The sequence below is a fragment of the Ipomoea triloba genome, chromosome 7, assembly GCF_003576645.1.
Source record: "Ipomoea triloba cultivar NCNSP0323 chromosome 7, ASM357664v1".
NCBI classification, from domain to species: domain Eukaryota; kingdom Viridiplantae; phylum Streptophyta; class Magnoliopsida; order Solanales; family Convolvulaceae; genus Ipomoea; species Ipomoea triloba.
Window position 1 is genome coordinate 6690116 of NC_044922.1, and position 16303 is coordinate 6706418.

At 28.7% G+C, this 16303-nt stretch overlaps 14 non-coding genes across 14 annotated transcripts; all 14 read left to right on the top strand.

Moving 5' to 3' along the window:
* The first annotated feature begins 2937 nt into the window (after positions 1-2937).
* Positions 2938-3011, top strand: TRNAN-GUU. The gene has a single exon. It is a non-coding gene; the product is annotated as a tRNA-Asn (tRNA).
* A 1452-nt stretch (positions 3012-4463) lies between these two features.
* Positions 4464-4537, top strand: TRNAN-GUU. The gene has a single exon. It is a non-coding gene; the product is annotated as a tRNA-Asn (tRNA).
* Positions 4538-5384: 847 nt separating this feature from the next.
* TRNAN-GUU lies at positions 5385-5458 on the top strand. The gene has a single exon. It is a non-coding gene; the product is annotated as a tRNA-Asn (tRNA).
* Positions 5459-6305: 847 nt separating this feature from the next.
* On the top strand, positions 6306-6379 carry TRNAN-GUU. The gene has a single exon. It is a non-coding gene; the product is annotated as a tRNA-Asn (tRNA).
* Positions 6380-7086: 707 nt separating this feature from the next.
* TRNAN-GUU lies at positions 7087-7160 on the top strand. Its single transcript has one exon. It is a non-coding gene; the product is annotated as a tRNA-Asn (tRNA).
* Positions 7161-8005: 845 nt separating this feature from the next.
* TRNAN-GUU lies at positions 8006-8079 on the top strand. The gene has a single exon. It is a non-coding gene; the product is annotated as a tRNA-Asn (tRNA).
* A 1053-nt stretch (positions 8080-9132) lies between these two features.
* On the top strand, positions 9133-9206 carry TRNAN-GUU. The gene has a single exon. It is a non-coding gene; the product is annotated as a tRNA-Asn (tRNA).
* Positions 9207-11383: 2177 nt separating this feature from the next.
* On the top strand, positions 11384-11457 carry TRNAN-GUU. The gene has a single exon. It is a non-coding gene; the product is annotated as a tRNA-Asn (tRNA).
* A 205-nt stretch (positions 11458-11662) lies between these two features.
* Positions 11663-11736, top strand: TRNAN-GUU. Its single transcript has one exon. It is a non-coding gene; the product is annotated as a tRNA-Asn (tRNA).
* Positions 11737-11941: 205 nt separating this feature from the next.
* Positions 11942-12015, top strand: TRNAN-GUU. The gene has a single exon. It is a non-coding gene; the product is annotated as a tRNA-Asn (tRNA).
* Positions 12016-12220: 205 nt separating this feature from the next.
* On the top strand, positions 12221-12294 carry TRNAN-GUU. Its single transcript has one exon. It is a non-coding gene; the product is annotated as a tRNA-Asn (tRNA).
* A 205-nt stretch (positions 12295-12499) lies between these two features.
* Positions 12500-12573, top strand: TRNAN-GUU. The gene has a single exon. It is a non-coding gene; the product is annotated as a tRNA-Asn (tRNA).
* An 847-nt stretch (positions 12574-13420) lies between these two features.
* TRNAN-GUU lies at positions 13421-13494 on the top strand. The gene has a single exon. It is a non-coding gene; the product is annotated as a tRNA-Asn (tRNA).
* A 1399-nt stretch (positions 13495-14893) lies between these two features.
* Positions 14894-14967, top strand: TRNAN-GUU. Its single transcript has one exon. It is a non-coding gene; the product is annotated as a tRNA-Asn (tRNA).
* Positions 14968-16303: the final 1336 nt, after the last annotated feature.

Genomic DNA, 16303 nt, shown 5'->3' on the forward strand with positions numbered 1-16303 from the left:
CTATAGCCGTTTAGCTGATGGAAGATATGTATTGTACTAACACAACTGAATTTCTTTTAAGCTACTCTTAGGACCACAAGATATGTGTGTTAGTAGTGTTAGGAACATCATGTAATAGGTTTTGATGATACCAACTGTTAAGTAAGAATCCCCAAGTCTCGATACATAGGCAAAACAATGTAAGTTCGATAAGTAAACTAAGAGCGAAAATACAACCGGGTAATTTGAGCTCAACTCGGGAAATATTTAAGCTTAAGGTAAACTNCTTAGGACCACAAGATATGTGCGTTAGTAGTATTTTATAAATCATTAAGTTGTTATTTTGTATAAAATATACCTATTTATACGTTGTGTCTGTACAACCTGCCAAATCATTAAGTTGTTATTTTGTTTCAAATATACGGAGTACTTACTTCTACATTGTGTGCGTATAACCTTTAAAATCATTAAGTTGTTATTTTGTATAAAACATACCAAAATTTATTTATTGTGTGTATGTGTGTGTGTTTTGTTTTTTAACACCGACAAATTAAAATTTTTGTCTTCATTTTCTTTTAGTTATATTAAATCGAAGATAAATATATAAAAAATAATTGATTGCTGGAGTAGCTCAGTTGGTTAGAGCGTGTGGTTGTTAACCACAAGGTCAAAGGTTCAAGTGTTTTCTCTAGCAAACAAAATCATATTGTAATACAAAAAATCTAAAATACAACCTTCCAAATTATGAAGTTGTTTTTTTTCTTTTTTGGAAAAAAATATTCTTATTTTGTGTGGGTGTGTGTGTGTTTTTTTTAAACACTCACAAATTTATAATTTTTGCCTTTTTTTTTCTTTTTGGGTATATTAAATCCTAGGTTTCACAATGAATTCAAAGCTGAATGATTAGTTTTTCTCATGATCAATATATTAAGAAAGTCCTTGTGAAGGCTATGGCTAAATCATTGCTTACATTTCTTATGTGTTTTCTATTTGTTTGTAGACTCTTTGTATGGGAATTGAATGGCAATGATAAGATTATGCCTTCAAAAATTTAGAAATGTGTAGGCATTAAAAAAATTTCACAAATTTAATGCGGATTTATTGGGAAATCAAGGATAGACGTTTATTTATGGCATGTTCTCTATAGCCGTTTAGCTGATGGAAGATATGTATTCTACTAACACAACTAAATTTCTTTTAAGCTACTCTTAGGACCACAAGATATGTGTGTTAGTAGAATTTTATAAATTATTAAGTTGTTATTTTTTATAAAATAAACCAATTTATACATTGTGTGCGTACAACCTGTCAAATCATTAAGTTGTTATTTTGTTTAAAATATACGGAGTACTTACTTCTGCAATGTGTGCGTATAACCTTCCAAATCATTAAGTTGGTATTTTGTATAAAACCTACCAAAATTTATTTATTGTGTGTATGTGTGTGTGTGTGTTTTGTTTTTAAACACTCACAACTTTATAATTTTTGCCTTCTTTATCTTTTTAGTTATATTAAATCGAAGATAAATATATAAAAAATGATTGATTGCTGGAGTAGCTCAGTTGGTTAGAGCGTGGGGCTGTTAACCACAAGGTCAAAGGTTCAAGTGTTTTCGTTAGCAAACAAAATCATATTGTAAGACAAAAAATCTAAAATACAACCTTCCAAATCATGAAGTTGTTTATTTTCTTTTTTTTGAAAAAAATATACTTATTTTGTGTGGGTCTGTGTGTGTTTTTTTTAAACACTCACAACTTTATAATTTTTGCCTTCTTTATCTTTTTAGTTATATTAAATCGAAGATAAATATATAAAAAATGATTGATTGCTGGAGTAGCTCAGTTGGTTAGAGCGTGGGGCTGTTAACCACAAGGTCAAAGGTTCAAGTGTTTTCGTTAGCAAACAAAATCATATTGTAAGACAAAAAATCTAAAATACAACCTTCCAAATCATGAAGTTGTTTATTTTCTTTTTTTTGAAAAAAATATACTTATTTTGTGTGGGTCTGTGTGTGTTTTTTTTAAACACTCACAACTTTATAATTTTTGCCTTCTTTATCTTTTTAGTTATATTAAATCGAAGATAAATATATAAAAAATGATTGATTGCTGGAGTAGCTCAGTTGGTTAGAGCGTGGGGCTGTTAACCACAAGGTCAAAGGTTCAAGTGTTTTCGTTAGCAAACAAAATCATATTGTAAGACAAAAAATCTAAAATACAACCTTCCAAATCATGAAGTTGTTTATTTTCTTTTTTTTGAAAAAAATATACTTATTTTGTGTGGGTCTGTGTGTGTTTTTTTTAAACACTCACAACTTTATAATTTTTGCCTTCTTTATCTTTTTAGTTATATTAAATTCTAGGTTTCACAATGAATTCAAAGCTGAATGATCAGTTTTTCTCATGATCAATATACTAAAAAAATCCTTGTTAAGGATATTGCTAAATCATTGCTTACATTTCTTATGTATTTTCTATTTGTTTGTAGACTCTTTGTATGGGAATTCAATGGCAATGAATAAGATTATGCCTTCAAAAATTTAGAAATGTGTAGGCATTACAAAAAATTGCACAAATTTAATGCGGATTTATTGGGAAATCTAGGATAGATGTTTAAGTATGACATGTTCTCTATAGCCGTTTAGTTGATGGAAGATATGTATTTTACTAACACAACTGAATTTCTTTTAAGCTACTCTTAGGACCACAAGATATGTGCGTTAGTAGTATTTTATAAATTATTAAGTTGTTATTTTTTATAAAATAAACCAATTTATACATTGTGTGCGTACAACCTGTCAAATCATTAAGTTGTTATTTTGTATAAAACATACCAAAATTTATTTATTGTGTATATGTGTGTGTGTTTTGTTTTTTTACACCGACAAATTAAAATTTTTGTCTTCATTTTCTTTTAGTTATATTAAATCGAAGATAAATATATAAAAAATAATTGATTGCTGGAGTAGCTCAGTTGGTTAGAGCGTGTGGCTGTTAACCACAAGGTCAAAGGTTCAAGCCCTTTCTCTAGCGAACAAAATCATATTGTAATACAAATAATCTAAAATACAACCTTCCAAATCATGAAGTTGTTTTTTTTCTTTTTTGGAAAAAAATATTCTTATTTTGTGTGGGTGTGTGTGTTTTTTTTAAACACTCACAAATTTATAATTTTTGCCTTCTTTTTCTTTTTGGGTATATTAAAGTTTTCTCATGATCAATATATTAAGAAAGTCCTTGTGAAGGCTATGGCTAAATCATTGCTTACATTTCTTATGTGTTTTCTATTTGTTTGTAGACTCTTTGTATGGGAATTGAATGGCAATGATAAGATTATGCCTTCAAAAATTTAGAAATGTGTAGGCACTAAAAAAATTTCACAAATTTAATGCGGATTTATTGGGAAATCAAGGATAGACGTTTATTTATGGCATGTTCTCTATAGCCGTTTAGCTGATGGAAGATATGTATTCTACTAACACAACTAAATTTCTTTTAAGCTACTCTTAGGACCACAAGATATGTGTGTTAGTAGTATTTTATAAATCATTAAGTTGTTATTTTGTATAAAACATACCAAAATTTATTTATTGTGTGTATGTGTGTGTGTGTTTTGTTTTTTTACACCGACAAATTAATATTTTTGTCTTCATTTTCTTTTGGTTATATTAAATCAAAGATAAATATATAAACAATGATCGATTGCTGGAGTAGCTCAGTTAGAGCGTGTGGCTGTTAACCACAAGGTCAAAGGTTCAAGTGTTTTCTCTAGCAAACAAAATCATATTGTAATACAAAAAATCTAAAATACAACCTTCCAAATCATGAAGTTGTTTTTTTTCTTTTTTGGAAAAAAATATACTTATTTTGTGTGGGTGTGTGTGTTTTTTTTTTAAACACTCACAAATGTCTAATTTTTGCCTTCTTTTTCCTTTTGGTTATATTAAATCCTAGGTTTCACAATGAATTCAAAGCTGAATGATCAGTTTTTCTCATGATCAATACTCTAAGAAAGTCCTTGCGAAGGATATGGCTAAATCATTGCTTACATTTCTTATGTGTTTTCTATTTGTTTGTAGACTCTTTGTATGGGAATTGAATGGCAATGATAAGATTATGCCTTCCAAAATTTAGAAATGTGTAGGCATTAAAAAAATTTCACAAATTTAATGCGGATTTATTGGGAAATCAAGGATAGACGTTTATTTATGGCATGTTCTCTATAGCCGTTTAGCTGATGGAAGATATGTATTCTACTAACACAACTAAATTTCTTTTAAGCTACTCTTAGGACCACAAGATATGTGTGTTAGTAGTATTTTATAAATCATTAAGTTGTTATTTTGTATAAAACATACCAAAATTTATTTATTGTGTGTATGTGTGTGTGTGTTTTGTTTTTTTACACCGACAAATTAAAATTTTTGACTTCATTTTCTTTTGGTTATATTAAATTGAAGATAAATATATAAAAAATAATCGATTGCTGGAGTAGCTCAGTTGGTTAGAGCGTGTGGCTGTTAACCACAAGGTCAAAGGTTCAAGCCCTTTCTCTAGCGAACAAAATCATATTGTAATACAAATAATCTAAAATACAACATTCCAAATCATGAAGTTGTTTTTTTTCTTTTTTGGAAAAAAATATTCTTATTTTGTGTGGGTGTGTGTGTTTTTTTTTAAACACTCACAAATTTATAATTTTTGCCCTCTTTTTCTTTTTGGGTATATTAAATCCTAGGTTTCACAATGAATTCAAAGCTGAATGATCAGTTTTTTTAATGATCAATATACTAAGAAAGTCCTTGTGAAGGCTATGGCTAAATCATTGCTTACATTTCTTATGTGTTTTCTATTTGTTTGTAGATTCTTTGTATGGGAATTGAATGGCAATGATAAGATTATGCCTTCCAAAATTTAGAAATGTGTAGGCATTAAAAAAATTTCACAAATTTAATGCGGATTTATTGGGAAATCAAGGATAGACGTTTATTTATGGCATGTTCTCTATAGCCGTTTAGCTGATGGAAGATATGTATTCTACTAACACAACTGAATTTCTTTTAAGCTACTCTTAGGACCACAAGATATGTGTGTTAGTAGTATTTTATAAATCATTAAGTTGTTATTTTGTATAAAATATACCTATTTATACATTGTGTGTGTACAACCTGCCAAATCATTAAGTTGTTATTTTGTTTAAAATATACGGAGTACTTACTTCTGCAATGTGTGCGTATAACCTTCCAAATCATTAAGTTGTTATTTTGTATAAAACATACCAAAATTTATTTATTGTGTGTATGTGTGTGTGTGTTTTGTTTTTTTACACCGACAAATTAAAATTTTTGTCTTCATTTTCTTTTAGTTATATTAAATCGAAGATAAATATATAAAAAATAATTGATTGCTGGAGTAGCTCAGTTGGTTAGAGCGTGTGGCTGTTAACCACAAGGTCAAAGGTTCAAGCCCTTTCTCTAGCGAACAAAATCATATTGTAATACAAATAATCTAAAATACAACCTTCCAAATCATGAACTTGTTTTTTTTCTTTTTTGGAAAAAAATATTCTTATTTTGTGTGGGTGTGTGTTTTTTTTTTTAAACACTCACAAATTTATAATTTTTGCCCTCTTTTTCTTTTTGAGTATATTAAATCCTAGGTTTCACAATGAATTCAAAGCTGAATGATCAGTTTTTCTCATGATCAATATACTAAGAAAGTCCTTGTGAAGGCTATGGCTAAATCATTGCTTACATTTCTTATGTGTTTTCTATTTGTTTGTAGACTCTTTGTATGGGAATTGAATGGCAATGATAAGATTATGCCTTCAAAAATTTAGAAATGTGTAGGCATTAAAAAAATTTCACAAATTTAATGCGGATGTATTGGGAAATCAAGGATAGACGTTTATTTATGGCATGTTCTCTATAGCCGTTTAGCTGATGGAAGATATGTATTCTACTAACACAACTAAATTTCTTTTAAGCTACTCTTAGGACCACAAGATATGTGTGTTAGTAGTATTTTATAAATCATTAAGTTGTTATTTTGTATAAAATATACCTATTTATACATTGTGTGTGTACAACCTGCCAAATCATTAAGTTGTTATTTTGTTTAAAATATACGGAGTACTTACTTCTGCAATGTGTGCGAATAGCCTTCCAAATCATTAAGTTGTTATTTTGTATAAAACATACCAAAATTTATTTATTGTGTGTATGTGTGTGTGTGTTTTGTTTTTTTACACCGACAAATTAAAATTTTTGTCTTCATTTTCTTTTAGTTATATTAAATCGAAGATAAATATATAAAAAATAATTGATTGCTGGAGTAGCTCAGTTGGTTAGAGCGTGTGGCTGTTAACCACAAGGTTAAAGGTTCAAGCCCTTTCTCTAGCGAACAAAATCATATTGTAATACAAATAATCTAAAATACAACCTTCCAAATCATGAACTTGTTTTTTTTCTTTTTTGGAAAAAAATATTCTTATTTTGTGTGGGTGTGTGTTTTTTTTTTTAAACACTCACAAATTTATAATTTTTGCCCTCTTTTTCTTTTTGAGTATATTAAATCCTAGGTTTCACAATGAATTCAAAGCTGAATGATCAGTTTTTTCATGATCAATATATTAAGAAAGTCCTTGTGAAGGCTATGGCTAAATCGTTGCTTACATTTCTTATGTGTTTTCTATTTGTTCGTAGACTCTTTGTATGGGAATTGAATGGCAATGATAAGATTATGCCTTCAAAAATTTAGAAATGTGTAGGCATTAAAAAATTTCACAAATTTAATGCGGATTTATTGGGAAATCAAGGATAGACGTTTATTTATGGCATGTTCTCTATAGCCGTTTAGCTGATGGAAGATATGTATGCTACTAACACAACTAAATTTCTTTTAAGCTTCTCTTAGGACCACAAGATATGTGAGTTAGTAGAATTTTATAAATCATTAAGTTGTTATTTTGTATAAAACTTACCAAAATTTATTTATTGTGTGTATGTGTGTGTGTGTTTTGTTTTTAACACCGACAAATTAAAATTTTTGTCTTCATTTTCTTTTAGTTATATTAAATCGAAGATAAATATATAAAAAATAATTGATTGCTGGAGTAGCTCAGTTGGTTAGAGCGTGTGGCTGTTAACCACAAGGTCAAAGGTTCAAGCCCTTTCTCTAGCGAACAAAATCCTATTGTAATACAAATAATCTAAAATACAACCTTCCAAATCATGAAGTTGTTTTTTTTCTTTTTTGGAAAAAAATATTCTTATTTTGTGTGGGTGTGTGTTTTTTTTTTTAAACACTCACAAATTTATAATTTTTGCCCTCTTTTTCTTTTTGAGTATATTAAATCCTAGGTTTCACAATGAATTCAAACCTGAATGATCAGTTTTTCTCATGATCAATATATTAAGAAAGTCCTTGTGAAGGCTATGGCTAAATCATTGCTTACATTTCTTATGTGTTTTCTATTTGTTTGTAGACTCTTTGTATGGGAATTGAATGGCAATGATAAGATTATGCCTTCAAAAATTTAGAAATGTGTAGGCATTAAAAAAATTTCACAAATTTAATGCGGATTTATTGGGAAATCAAGGATAGACGTTTATTTACGGCATGTTCTCTATAGCCGTTTAGCTGATGGAAGATATGTATTCTACTAACACAACTAAATTTCTTTTAAGCTACTCTTAGGACCACAAGATATGTGTGTTAGTAGTATTTTATAAATCATTAAGTTGTTATTTTGTATAAAATATACCTATTTATACATTGTGTGTGTACAACCTGCCAAATCATTAAGTTGTTATTTTGTTTAAAATATACGGAGTACTTACTTCTGCATTGTGTGTGTATAACCTTCCAAATCATTAAGTTGTTATTTTGTATAAAACATACCAAAATTTATTTATTGTGTCTATGTGTGTGTATTTTATTTTTTAACACCGACAAATTAAAATTTTTGTCTTCATTTTCTTTTGGTTATATTAAATCGAAGATAAATATATAAAAAATGATTGATTGCTGGAGTAGCTCAGTTGGTTAGAGCGTGTGGTTGTTAACCACAAGCTCAAAGGTTCAAGCCCTTTCTCTAGCGAACAAAATCATATTGTAATACAAATAATCTAAAATACAACCTTCCAAATCATGAACTTGTTTTTTTTCTTTNAAAAAATATACTTATTTTGTGTGGGTGTGTGTGTTTTGTTTTCAAACACTCACAAATTTATAATTTTTGCCCTCTTTTTCTTTTTGGTTATATTAAATCCTAGGTTTCACAATGAATTCAAAGCTGAATGATCAGTTTTTCTCATGATCAATATACTAAGAAAGTCCTTGTGAAGGCTATGGCTAAATCGTTGCTTACATTTCTTATGTGTTTTCTATTTGTTTGTAGACTCTTTGTATGGGAATTGAATGGCAATGATAAGATTAATGCTTCAAAAATTTAGAAATGTGTAGGCATTAAAAAAATTTCACAAATTTAATGCGGATTTATTGGGAAATCAAGGATAGACGTTTATTTATGGCATGTATTTATTGGGAAATCAAGGATAGACGTTTATTTATGGCATGTTCTCTTTGGGAAATCAAGGATAGACGTTTATTTATGGCATGTTCTCTATAGCCGTTTAGCTGATGACGTTTATTTATGGCATGTTCTCTATAGCCGTTTAGCTGATGAAAGATATGTATTCTACTAACACAACTAAATTTCTTTTAAGCTACTCTTAGGACCACAAGATATGTGTGTTAGTAGTATTTTATAAATCATTAAGTTGCAAGATATGTGTGTTAGTAGTATTTTATAAATCATTAAGTTGTTATTTTGTATAAAATATACTATTTTATAAATCATTAAGTTGTTATTTTGTATAAAATATACATATTTATACATTGTGTGTGTACAACCTGCCAAATCATTAAGTTGTTATTTTGTTTAAAATATACGGAGTACTTACTTCTGCAATGTGTGCGTATAACCTTCCAAATCATTAAGTTGTTATTTTGTATAAAACATACCAAAATTTATTTATTGTGTGTATGTGTGTGTGTGTTTTGTTTTTTTACACCGACAAATTAAAATTTTTGTCTTCATTTTCTTTTGGTTATATTAAATTGAAGATAAATATATAAAAAATAATCGATTGCTGGAGTAGCTCAGTTGGTTAGAGCGTGTGGCTGTTAACCACAAGGTCAAAGGTTCAAGCCCTTTCTCTAGCGAACAAAATCATATTGTAATACAAATAATCTAAAATACAACATTCGAAATCATGAAGTTGTTTTTTTTCTTTTTTGGAAAAAAATATTCTTATTTTCTGTGGGTGTGTGTGTTTTTTTTTAAACACTCACAAATTTATAATTTTTGCCCTCTTTTTCTTTTTGGGTATATTAAATCCTAGGTTTCACAATGAATTCAAAGCTGAATGATCAGTTTTTCTAATGATCAATATACTAAGAAAGTCCTTGTGAAGGCTATGGCTAAATCATTGCTTACATTTCTTATGTGTTTTCTATTTGTTTGTAGACTCTTTGTATGGGAATTGAATGACAATGATAAGATTAATGCTTCAAAAATTTAGAAATGTGTAGGCAGTAAAAAAATTTCACAAATTTAATGCGGATGTATTGGGAAATCAAGGATAGACGTTTATTTACGGCATGTTCTCTATAGCCGTTTAGCTGATGAAAGATATGTATTCTACTAACACAACTAAATTTCTTTTAAGCTACTCTTAGGACCACAAGATCTGTGTGTTAGTAGTATTTTATAAATCATTAAGTTGTTATGTTGTGTAAAATATACGGAGTACTTCCTTCTGCAATGTGTGCGTATAACCTTCCAAATCCTTAAGTTGTTATTTTGTATATAACATACCAAAATTTATTTATTGTGTGTATCTGTGTGTGTGTTTTGTTCTTTTACACCGACAAATTAACATTTTTGTCTTCATTTTCTTCTGGTTATATTAAATTGAAGATAAATATATAAAAAATAATGGATTGCTGGAGTAGCTCAGTTGGTAAGAGCGTGTGGCTGTTAACCACAAGGTCAAAGGTTCAAGCCCTTTTTCTAGCGAACAAAATCATATTGTAATACAAATAATCTAAAATACAACCTTCCAAATCATGAACTTGTTTTTTTTCTTTTTTGTAAAAAAATATTCTTATTTTGTGTGGGTGTGTGTGTTTTGTTTTTAAACACTCACAAATTTATAATTTTTGCCTTCTTTTTCTTTTTAGTTATATTAAATCGAAGATAAATATGTAAAAAATAATTTATTGCTGGAGTAGCTCAGTTGGTAAGAGCGTGTGGCTGTTAACCACAAGGTCAAAGGTTCAAGCCCTTTTTCTAGCGAACAAAATCATATTGTAATACAAATAATCTAAAATACAACCTTCCAAATCATGAACTTGTTTTTTTTCTTTTTTGTAAAAAAATATTCTTATTTTGTGTGGGTGTGTGTGTTTTGTTTTTAAACACTCACAAATTTATAATTTTTGCCTTCTTTTTCTTTTTAGTTATATTAAATCGAAGATAAATATGTAAAAAATAATTTATTGCTGGAGTAGCTCAGTTGGTAAGAGCGTGTGGCTGTTAACCACAAGGTCAAAGGTTCAAGCCCTTTTTCTAGCGAACAAAATCATATTGTAATACAAATAATCTAAAATACAACCTTCCAAATCATGAACTTGTTTTTTTTCTTTTTTGTAAAAAAATATTCTTATTTTGTGTGGGTGTGTGTGTTTTGTTTTTAAACACTCACAAATTTATAATTTTTGCCTTCTTTTTCTTTTTAGTTATATTAAATCGAAGATAAATATGTAAAAAATAATTTATTGCTGGAGTAGCTCAGTTGGTAAGAGCGTGTGGCTGTTAACCACAAGGTCAAAGGTTCAAGCCCTTTTTCTAGCGAACAAAATCATATTGTAATACAAATAATCTAAAATACAACCTTCCAAATCATGAACTTGTTTTTTTTCTTTTTTGTAAAAAAATATTCTTATTTTGTGTGGGTGTGTGTGTTTTGTTTTTAAACACTCACAAATTTATAATTTTTGCCTTCTTTTTCTTTTTAGTTATATTAAATCGAAGATAAATATGTAAAAAATAATTTATTGCTGGAGTAGCTCAGTTGGTAAGAGCGTGTGGCTGTTAACCACAAGGTCAAAGGTTCAAGCCCTTTTTCTAGCGAACAAAATCATATTGTAATACAAATAATCTAAAATACAACCTTCCAAATCATGAACTTGTTTTTTTTCTTTTTTGTAAAAAAATATTCTTATTTTGTGTGGGTGTGTGTGTTTTGTTTTTAAACACTCACAAATTTATAATTTTTGCCTTCTTTTTCTTTTTAGTTATATTAAATCGAAGATAAATATGTAAAAAATAATTTATTGCTGGAGTAGCTCAGTTGGTAAGAGCGTGTGGCTGTTAACCACAAGGTCAAAGGTTCAAGCCCTTTTTCTAGCGAACAAAATCATATTGTAATACAAATAATCTAAAATACAACCTTCCAAATCATGAACTTGTTTTTTTTCTTTTTTGTAAAAAAATATTCTTATTTTGTGTGGGTGTGTGTGTTTTGTTTTTAAACACTCACAAATTTATAATTTTTGCCTTCTTTTTCTTTTTAGTTATATTAAATCGAAGATAAATATGTAAAAAATAATTTATTGCTGGAGTAGCTCAGTTGGTAAGAGCGTGTGGCTGTTAACCACAAGGTCAAAGGTTCAAGCCCTTTTTCTAGCGAACAAAATCATATTGTAATACAAATAATCTAAAATACAACCTTCCAAATCATGAACTTGTTTTTTTTCTTTTTTGTAAAAAAATATTCTTATTTTGTGTGGGTGTGTGTGTTTTGTTTTTAAACACTCACAAATTTATAATTTTTGCCTTCTTTTTCTTTTTAGTTATATTAAATCGAAGATAAATATGTAAAAAATAATTTATTGCTGGAGTAGCTCAGTTGGTAAGAGCGTGTGGCTGTTAACCACAAGGTCAAAGGTTCAAGCCCTTTTTCTAGCGAACAAAATCATATTGTAATACAAATAATCTAAAATACAACCTTCCAAATCATGAACTTGTTTTTTTTCTTTTTTGTAAAAAAATATTCTTATTTTGTGTGGGTGTGTGTGTTTTGTTTTTAAACACTCACAAATTTATAATTTTTGCCTTCTTTTTCTTTTTAGTTATATTAAATCGAAGATAAATATGTAAAAAATAATTTATTGCTGGAGTAGCTCAGTTGGTAAGAGCGTGTGGCTGTTAACCACAAGGTCAAAGGTTCAAGCCCTTTTTCTAGCGAACAAAATCATATTGTAATACAAATAATCTAAAATACAACCTTCCAAATCATGAACTTGTTTTTTTTCTTTTTTGTAAAAAAATATTCTTATTTTGTGTGGGTGTGTGTGTTTTGTTTTTAAACACTCACAAATTTATAATTTTTGCCTTCTTTTTCTTTTTAGTTATATTAAATCGAAGATAAATATGTAAAAAATAATTTATTGCTGGAGTAGCTCAGTTGGTAAGAGCGTGTGGCTGTTAACCACAAGGTCAAAGGTTCAAGCCCTTTTTCTAGCGAACAAAATCATATTGTAATACAAATAATCTAAAATACAACCTTCCAAATCATGAACTTGTTTTTTTTCTTTTTTGTAAAAAAATATTCTTATTTTGTGTGGGTGTGTGTGTTTTGTTTTTAAACACTCACAAATTTATAATTTTTGCCCTCTTTTTCTTTTTGGTTATATTAAATCCTAGGTTTCACAATGAATTCAAAGCTGAATGATCAGTTTTTCTCATTATCAATATACTAAGAAAGTCCTTGTGAAGGCTATGGCTAAATCATTGCTTACATTTCTTATGTGTTTTCTATTTGTTTGTAGACTCTTTGTATGGGAATTCAATGGCAATGGATAAGATTATGCCTTCAAAAATTTAGAAATGTGTAGGCATTAAAAAAATTGCATAAATTTAATGCGGATTTATTGGAAAATCAAGGATAGACGTTTATTTATGACATGTTCTCTATAGCCGTTTAGCTGATGGAAGATATTTATTTTACTAACACAACTGAATTTCTTTTAAGCTACTCTTTGGACCACAAGATATGTCTGTAAGTAGTATTTTATAAATCATTAAGTTGTTATTTTGTATAAAATATACCTATTTATACATTGTGTGTGTACAACCTGCCAAATCATTAAGTTGTTATTTTGTTTAAAATATACGGAGTACTTACTTCTGCATTGTGTGTGTATAACCTTCCAAATCATTAAGTTGTTATTTTGTATAAAACATACCAAAATTTATTTATTGTGTCTATGTGTGTGTATTTTATTTTTTAACACCGACAAATTAAAATTTTTGTCTTCATTTTCTTTTGGTTATATTAAATCAAAGATAAATATATAAAAAATGATTGATTGCTGGAGTAGCTCAGTTGGTTAGAGCGTGTGGCTGTTAACCACAAGCTCAAAGGTTCAAGCCCTTTCTCTAGCGAACAAAATCTAAAATACAATCTTCAAATCATTAAGTTGTTTTTTTTTGGAAGAAAATATACTTATTTTGTGTGGGTGTGTGTGTGTTTTTTTTAAACACTCACAAATTTATAATTTTTGCCTTCTTTTTCTTTTTGGTTATATTAAATCCTAGGTTTCACAATGAATTCAAAGCTGAATGATTAGTTTTTCTCATGATCAATATACTAAGAAAGTCCTTGTGAAAGCTATTGCTAAATCATTGCTTAGATTTCTTATGTGTTTTCTATTTGTTTGTAGACTCTTTGTACTGGAATTCAATGGCAATGGATAAGATTATGCCTTCAAAAATTTAGAAGATGTGTAGGCATTAAAAAAATTACACAAATTTAATGCGGATTTATTGGGAAATCAAGGATAGACGTTTATTTATGGCATGTTCTCTATTGCCGTTTAGCTGATGAAAGATATGTATTTTACTAACACAACTGAATTTCTTTTAAGCTACTCTTAGGACCACAAGATATGTGTGTTAGTGGTATTTTATAAATCATTAAGGTTTTATTTTGTATAAAATATACCTNATTGTAATACAAAAAATCTAAAATACAACCCTCGAAATCATGAAGTTGTTTATTTTCTTTTTTTTGAAAAAAATATACTTATTTTGTGTGGGTGTGTGTGTTTTGTTTTTAAACACTCACAAATTTATAATTTTTGCCCTCTTTTTCTTTTTGGTTATATTAAATCCTAGGTTTCACAATGAATTCAAAGCTGAATGATCAGTTTTTCTCATTATCAATATACTAAGAAAGTCCTTGTGAAGGCTATGGCTAAATCATTGCTTACATTTCTTATGTGTTTTCTATTTGTTTGTAGACTCTTTGTATGGGAATTCAATGGCAATGGATAAGATTATGCCTTCAAAAATTTAGAAATGTGTAGGCATTAAAAAAATTGCATAAATTTAATGCGGATTTATTGGAAAATCAAGGATAGACGTTTATTTATGACATGTTCTCTATAGCCGTTTAGCTGATGGAAGATATTTATTTTACTAACACAACTGAATTTCTTTTAAGCTACTCTTTGGACCACAAGATATGTCTGTAAGTAGTATTTTATAAATCATTAAGTTGTTATTTTGTATAAAATATACCTATTTATACATTGTGTGTGTACAACCTGCCAAATCATTAAGTTGTTATTTTGTTTAAAATATACGGAGTACTTACTTCTGCATTGTGTGTGTATAACCTTCCAAATCATTAAGTTGTTATTTTGTATAAAACATACCAAAATTTATTTATTGTGTCTATGTGTGTGTATTTTATTTTTTAACACCGACAAATTAAAATTTTTGTCTTCATTTTCTTTTGGTTATATTAAATCAAAGATAAATATATAAAAAATGATTGATTGCTGGAGTAGCTCAGTTGGTTAGAGCGTGTGGCTGTTAACCACAAGCTCAAAGGTTCAAGCCCTTTCTCTAGCGAACAAAATCTAAAATACAATCTTCAAATCATTAAGTTGTTTTTTTTTGGAAGAAAATATACTTATTTTGTGTGGGTGTGTGTGTGTTTTTTTTAAACACTCACAAATTTATAATTTTTGCCTTCTTTTTCTTTTTGGTTATATTAAATCCTAGGTTTCACAATGAATTCAAAGCTGAATGATTAGTTTTTCTCATGATCAATATACTAAGAAAGTCCTTGTGAAAGCTATTGCTAAATCATTGCTTAGATTTCTTATGTGTTTTCTATTTGTTTGTAGACTCTTTGTACTGGAATTCAATGGCAATGGATAAGATTATGCCTTCAAAAATTTAGAAGATGTGTAGGCATTAAAAAAATTACACAAATTTAATGCGGATTTATTGGGAAATCAAGGATAGACGTTTATTTATGGCATGTTCTCTATTGCCGTTTAGCTGATGAAAGATATGTATTTTACTAACACAACTGAATTTCTTTTAAGCTACTCTTAGGACCACAAGATATGTGTGTTAGTGGTATTTTATAAATCATTAAGGTTTTATTTTGTATAAAATATACCTATTTATACATTGTGTGTGTACAACCTACCAAATCATTAAGTTGTTATTTTGTTTAAAATATACGGAGTACTTACTTCTGCATTGTGTGTGTATAACCTTCCAAATCATTAAGTTGTTATTTTGTATAAAACATACCAAAATTTATGCATTGTGTGTGTGTGTGTGTTTTTTTTTTTTTTTTACACTCACAAATTTACAATTTTTGTCTTCATTTTCTTTTGGTTATGTTAAATCAAAGATAAATATATTAAAAATGATCGATTGCTGGAGTAGCTTAGTTTTCTTCCAGCCCGACCCCTTCCTTGTTGACTCGACGTCAGGGTACGTACTGGGGGCTACTTGATAAAGAATATACCCTGGGATTACCGCTGTATGTACTTTTGATATTTATACAGTATTGGATATGTGATTAGGGATCCCTATATAAGGGACCTTAGCCCTTCAAGTTGGGACTTTTGGCCTTTCCTTCCTCTCTTCTCTCTAGAAGACCTTAGAAACCAAGTGATCCCTCCTCTCTCTAGATTGTTCAACATCAGTTAATAAAAGAGAGGGATTTGAGGGCTAATTCTCCATTCAATAGCATGCTTTACATACAACTTCTATGCATATTTTGTACATTGGAGTGTATGAGTGAATAAACACTATCAATAAGGATGCTCTTACTTCTTAGAGCATCATTATTAGAAGTTTTTTTCTTGAGTTTTTGCCTTGTGCGGAGACGAGAGTGTGTCGCATATCTTAAGAAAGATGAGAAAATAAAAATCAAGTTCTCTGT